We start from the raw sequence: 7,442 nt of genomic DNA, 5'->3' as shown, positions 1-7,442 counted from the left end.
CTTTACAGATAAGCAAATGCTTAGAGATTTTGTCACCACCAGGCCTGCAATACAAGAGACCCTGAAGGAAGCACTAAACATGGAAAGGAACAACTAGTACCAGCCGTTGCAAAAACATGCCAAAATATAAAGACTTATCGATGCTAGGAAGAAACTGCATCAACTATCGAGCAAAATAACCAGCTAATATCACAATGACAGGATCAAGTTCACACATAACAATATTAACCTTAAATGTAAATGGACTAAATTGTCCAATTAAGAGACACAGACTGGTAAATTAGAGAAAGAGTCAAGACCCTTCAGTTTGCTGTATTCAGGAGACCCATCTCACATGCAGAGACACACATAGGCTCAAAATAAAGGGATGGAGGAAGATCTACCAAGCAAATGGAGAAGAAAAAAAAGCAGGGCTTGCAATCCTAGTCTCTGATAAAACAGACTTTAAACCATCAAAGATCAAAAGAGACAAAGAAGGCCATTACATAATGGTAAAGGGATCAATTCAACAGGAAGAGCGAACTATCCTAAATATATATGCACCCAATACCGGAGCACCCAGATGCATAAAGCAAGTCCTTAGAGACCTACAAAGAGACTTAGACTCCCATACAATAATAATGGGAGACATCAATACCCCACTGTCAACATTAGACAGATCAATGAGACAGAAAGTTAACAATGATATCCAGGAATTGAACTCAACTCTTCACCAAGCAGACCTAATAGACATCTACAGAACTCTCCACCCCAAATCAACAGAATATACATTCTTCTCAGCATCACATCACACTTATTTCAAAATTGACCACATAGTTGGAAGTAAAGCCCTCCTCAGCAAATGTAAAAGTACAGGAATTATAACAAACTGTCTCTCAGACCACAGTGCAATCAAACAAGAACTCGGGACCAAGAAACTCAATCAAAACCGCTCAACTACATGGAAACTGAACAACCTGCTCCTGAATGACTACTGGGTACATGACAAAATGAAGGCAGAAATAAAGATGTTCTTTGAAACCAATAAGAACAAAGATACAACATACCAGAATCTCTGGAACACATTTAAAGCAGTAAGTAGAGGGAAATTTATAGCACTAAATGCCCACAAGAGAAAGCTGGAATCTAAAATTGACACCCTAACATCACAATTAAAAGAACTAGAGAAGTAAGAGCAAACACCTTCAAAAGCTAGCAGAAGGCAAGAAACAACTAAGACCAGAGCAGAACTGAAGGAGATAGAGACACAAAAAACCCTCCAAAAAATCAATGAACCCAGGAGATGGTTTTTTGAAAAGATCAACAAAATTGATAGACTGCTAGCAAGACTAATAAAGAAGAAAAGAGAGAAGAATCAAATAGATGCAATAAAAAATGATAAAGGGGATATCACCACCAACCCCACAGAAATACAAACTACCATCAGAGAATACTATAAACACCTCTATGCAAATATGCAAATAAACTAGAAAACCTAGAAGAAATGGATAATTTCCTGGACACTTACACTCTACCAAGACGAAACCAGGAAGAAGCTGAATCCTTGAATAGATCAATAGCAGGTTCTGATTGAGGCAATAATTAATAGCCTACCAACCAAAAAATGTCCAGGACCAGACGGATTCACAGCCAAATTCTACCAGACGTACAAGGAGGGTTGAGTAACACTCGCTACAAAACTATTAATCAAAAGAAAAAAGAAATTCTCCTAACTCATTTTATGAGGCCAACATCATCCTGATACAAAACCTAGCAGAAACACAAAAAAAAGAGAACTTTGGACCAATATCCCTGATGAACATCAATGCAAAATCCTCAATAAAATACAGAGCAAACCAGATCCAGCGGCACATCAAAGCATCCTGCCATGATCAAGTGGGCTTCATCCCTGAAGATCACAAAGGCTGGTTCAACATGCACACAAATCAATAAACATGTCAACATATAAACAGAACCAAAGACAAAATCCCACCGTTATCTCAGCCGTGCAGAAAGACCTTTGACAAAATTCAGCAGCCACTTCATGCTAAAACTCTCCAATAAATTCGGTATTGATGGAATGTATCTCAAATAATAAGAGCTATTTGCGACAAACCCACAGCCCAATATCATACTGAATGGGCAAAACTGGAAACATTCCCTTTGAAAACTGGCACAAGACAGGGATGCCCTGCCACCCTCCTATTCAACATGGTGTTGGAAGTTCACAGCTAGGGCAATCAGGCAGAGAAAGAAATCAAAGGGTATTCAGTTAGGAAAAGAAAAGTCAAGTGTCCCTGTTTTGCAGATGACGCAGTTGTATATTTAGAAACCCCATTGTCTCAGCCCCAAATCTCCTTAAGCTGATAACCTTCAGCAAAGTCTCAGGATACAAAATCAATGTGTGCAAAATCACCAAGCATTCTTATACACCAGTAACAGACAAACAGAGCCAAATCAGGAATGAACTCCCATTCACAATTGCTTCAAAGAGAATTAAATACTTAGGAATCCAATTTACAAAGGGATGTAAAGGACCTCTTCAAGGAGAACTGACCACTGCTCAGTGAAATAAAGAGGACACAAACAAATGGAAGAACATTCCATGCTCTCATGGATAGGAAGAATCAATATCATTGAAAATAAGCCCTTACTGCCCAAGATAATTTATAGATTCAATGCCATCCCCAATAAGCTACCAATGGTTTTTAACAGAATTGGAAAAAGCTGCTTTAAAGTTCATATGGAACCGAAAAAGAGCCCATTGCCAAGATAATCCCACAAGCCGAAAAGAGGAGAACAAAACTGGAGCATCCATACCTGACTTCCAAACTATACTACAAGGCTACAGTAGCAAAACAACATGGTACTGGTACCCAAAGAGAGATATAGACCAATGGAACAGAACAGAGTCTTTAGAAATAACACCCACACATCTACAGCCATCTGATCTGTAAACCTGAGAAAACAAAGAATGAAGAAAAGGATTCCCTATTTAATAAATGGTGCTGGGAAAATTGGCTAGCCATAGAGTAGAAAGCTGAAACTGGATCCTTTTCCTTACTCCTTATACAAAAATTAATTCAAGATGGTTAGAACTTAAAATGTTAGACGTAAAACCATAAAAGCTCTAGAAGGAGAAAACCTAGGTAATACCATTTGGGACATAGGCATGGGTAGGACTTCATATCCTAAAAACACCAACAACAATGGCAACCAAAAACCAAAATTGACAAATGGGATCTAATTAAAATTAAAGGCTTCTGCACAGCAAAAGGAAACTACTATCAGAGTGAACAGGATCCCCTGAGAATGGGAGAAAATTTTTGCAATCTACTCATCAAACAAAGGGCTAATATCCAGAACCTACAAAGAACTCAAACAAATTTACAAGAAAAAAACAACCCCATCAAAAAGTGGGCCAAAAGGGATATGAACAGACATTTCTCAAAAAGAAGACATTCATACAGCCAACAGACACCTTGAAAAAATACTCATCCTTTTAAACATCAAGGAGAAGTAAAATCAGAAACCACAATGAGATACCATCTCCGCACCAGTTAGATAGCAATCCATTAAAGAATCAGGAAACAACAGGTGGAGGGATGTGGAGAAAATAGGAACTTACTTTTACGCTGTTGGTGGGATTGTAAATAGTTCAACCATTGTGGAAAACAGTATGGCGATTCCTGGGATCTAGAACTAAATACCATATTATGTCCGCATTACTGGAATTTGTATGGCAAGGATTATAGAAGTCATGCTGCTATAAAGACCTGCCTTTTCATTATGTTTTGTTGCAGAACTATTCTAATATATATAGAAGCGGAATAAACCCAAATGTACATGAAGTGACGACTGGATTAAAGAAATGTGGCACATACACCATAGAATACTATGCATCCATAAAACAGGATGAGTTCCTGTCCTTTCTAGGGACATGGATGCAGCTGAAAACTATCATTCTCAGCAAAGTATGCTTAAAGAACAGAGAAAGCAAACACACTTTATAATTTCTCCCCTCCTTAGGAGGAACTGAACAATGAGATCCCCACTCAGACACATGAGTGAGGGGAACTATCCACTAGCAGGGACTATTATGGGGATGGGGGAGGGTGGGAGGTGGGAGAGGGATAGCATTTGGGAGTTATAACTGATGTAAATGATGAGTTGATGGGTGCTGACAAGTTGATGGGTGCAGCACACCAACATGGCACATGTATACATATGTAACAAACCTGCATATTGTGCACATGTACCCTAGAACTTAAAGTATAATTAAAAAAAAAAAAAGAAAAGAAAATCAGTGTCATTTTGGAAGCTATCATATTGATCTAGCATTTAGGTGAATTTTTTTATAAGCTGATTGATAGTAATAATACCAATAATCATAATAATGAGCTCACTTGGGACAGGTATTGAGCTAATGCCCCAACCATTCTCTGTGACTAGTCACAGTCTTATGATTATGGATTTGTTGGTTTCAGTTCGACTAATAAATAAAATCAAATTAGATGAAGTAATTAATGATTTTCAACATGAAGAGTTATTTTCCGCTAAGAATAGAGAAATAACTCAGTAATTTCCTGGGCCGAATTAGATCTGTAGATGGAAGTAAAGTATCTAAAAGGATAGAACTGTTAGTACAAATTGGTTTTACAAAATTACTAAGAACATAGTAAAAATAGGTTTCAAATTTATTATATTCAGATGAATGTGGCATCATTTTCCCAGTACTGTTTTAAGAATTCTTCATTGACTTACTAGGTTTATAGCTCACCAAATAATTTACTGCCATTATGGCTTAAAAGTCCTGAAAACATGATGTGTTATTGCCAAAGTACTTGACTTCCCCATGATTTTTATGACCTCAGAAATCAGGGTTAAGCAGAAATTAATTAAATTTGAGAAGAAATAGGAAAAAAATGAGAGAAATATCTCTATTACAGGGCCACATCTTCATTAAAAATGTTCTCCTTCACAAAATACATACATTTTTTCTCTCAATTTTCTCTTTCATTATTATCTCAATTCATTTTACAAATAACTATTGATCTCTTCATAAGACATTCTGGATAATGTCCTGAGACTAAGGATTCAATAAAGAAAAAAGCAGATGTTTCCCACAGTACTACGTTGAGTGCTAAGAAGTACAGAGAGTGCTAACAATAATCAGGGGACTTGACCTAATACTGAATAAATATTCTTGCAGGATCACCATTTGAATTAATGTTTGAATGATGAACAGGAATTAATTTGGAGAGGAGGTAAGAAAAGAACATTCCATGTAGAAAGAGCGGAATGTCTCTTGCATTAAAATTAAAGAACTAAAAGATCTTGTTGAGTGGCAGTAACTAACAGATTAGTATAGTTAGAGATCAGAAATTAAAGAGGTGAATTGAGTGAGGTAAGACTTCAAGTAAAGGGTTACAGGTCCTGTTAAAAATGTTGGCTTTTTATCCTAAGGTAAGCGGTAGTGGTCTTCTGATTTGAAAAGATCACTCGGATTCCATGGTAGATAATGGAATGGTTGGAGAAAGGACTGAAGTGGATACTGATGCTGCAGTCACCTCCTCAATAATCAGCATAACTGCATGTAAGCTATTCTAAAAGTTAAAATTTCAACTAATAGATATGCTTGATGTTTTATTCTCTGAGAAAAGCTCTGTAACCTCTTGTACAAATACATTCCCTTGCACAAAAACTGATATCCCATTATAAAACCCCTTTCAAATATCCTTTTTGAAGCTTGTTAGCTTATGTCTCTAATGTTTATCTTGTCTCTCCTGCTTGGGATAAAGATACATGTGCACCACTACCTATGAATCAGGGGAACTCTCCTCTACACCTCTACTAACCACTAAAAATTCTTAGAGTGGCTGTCTGGTCACTGTCTTATAAAAATGAAAGAATGTAATTCTGACATGTTAAGAAACTAATATGAAGTGGTCCCAACCCCTGGCTTGTGGTTACATTATTTGCTTACATTCTGCATTGCATTTGTTATAAACAATAAAGTCTGGCTTTAAATTAGGAGTCGGGAGTCTTTTCACCATACGGCTGGAGGTAAAACAGGAGATTTTGGTCATTTATGGAAAGGATTACTAGATAGTAGAAGTAGAAAGAGAAAAGAACATAGTGAAGTAATAGTTAGAAGGTAATAATCTAAAGTATTCAGTGCTTGATTTGTTCTGGGAAACGTAAGAGAAGAGGGTTTCAAACGTTAGCCCCAGATTTCTGAACTGCAGGACTGAATAAATGGTAATACTAGTTCCTGAGTTTGGGAGTACTTATAAAAACAGGAGCCAACCATGCTAAGAATTGAGTTAAGAGCATTCCAAAAAACTGCAGAAACACATACAAAAGTCCACAACATAAAATAAAATACATGGCATGTTCAGTAAAATGATGAAAGACCAGAATACCTAAGGCTATGGGATTGTCAAGGGAAAAGAATAGAACTGAGGCTGGAGAGCTAGGTTCATATCCGATAAGGTGTGGTTTTGAAGGCTACCATGAGTAGTTAGAATTATTCTGAATGCAATAAAAAATTAAAAGTTTTAAGTATTAACATTTTAATTGTACTTAAATTATATGAATATAATGTTGTGGTCTTTAGTAAAATGAAGGGAGAGAAGTAAAGGAAATAAATGAAATAGGAGACAAGTTGTAAGGTCGTTTTAGAATGCAGGGAGAATAATTGTGACCTGGATAAAAGAAAGGCATGACTTAGAGGATACAAAAGAGAGTGCAATATAAAGAGATATTTAAAGATACAATTAACAGTTCATGCTAAGGTTTATATGAAAGGAATGGCAATTTGTTGAGCTAAAAAGAGGAGAGAGAGTCAGAAAATATCTGTTTCTAAACGAGTAAAAGAAAATAAATGTAAGTAAAGTTTATACAAAAGGAAAAATTAGGTTCCATTTTGGATATATATTAATTGTGAGATATCTGTGGAACATGGAAGTGGTGATATAAACATCTGATGGAAATGCACAGAGACCAAAGTCAAGTTCGATGACCCGATACCTAGGTGTCCACAGAAAATACTTGCTTAAAATCGACGGAATTGTTTCCAATGACCTAGAGAAGAGAAGATAGAGAAGGAAGATAAATAGATGAAAGTTAGGACTTAGGTGGAACAGAATAAGATGATCCAGTTAAAAAACAAAAACAAACAAACAAAAACCACAGAAAAAAGAGTGAATCAATTGAGACCAGAGGAAATGGGGCAGCTTTGGCTAGAGGAGAGATAGAAGAGAAGTATTACCATCTGAATACTGGTGTAAGCAAATGGTTTAAGGTGAGGATAAAGAGAATATTGGACTGAAAAAAGGTAACATAAATGTCATCGATGATGTTGTCAAGATCAGATTGAATGAAGTAACAATGGTGAAAACTGGACCCAGTAGACACATGAATCGCATGATGGGAGAGGGATGGTGCGAAAGAGTGTGATA

The sequence above is a fragment of the Papio anubis genome, chromosome 1, assembly GCF_008728515.1.
Source record: "Papio anubis isolate 15944 chromosome 1, Panubis1.0, whole genome shotgun sequence".
NCBI lineage: Eukaryota > Metazoa > Chordata > Mammalia > Primates > Cercopithecidae > Papio > Papio anubis.
Note: the sequence above shows the minus strand (reverse complement) of the source record.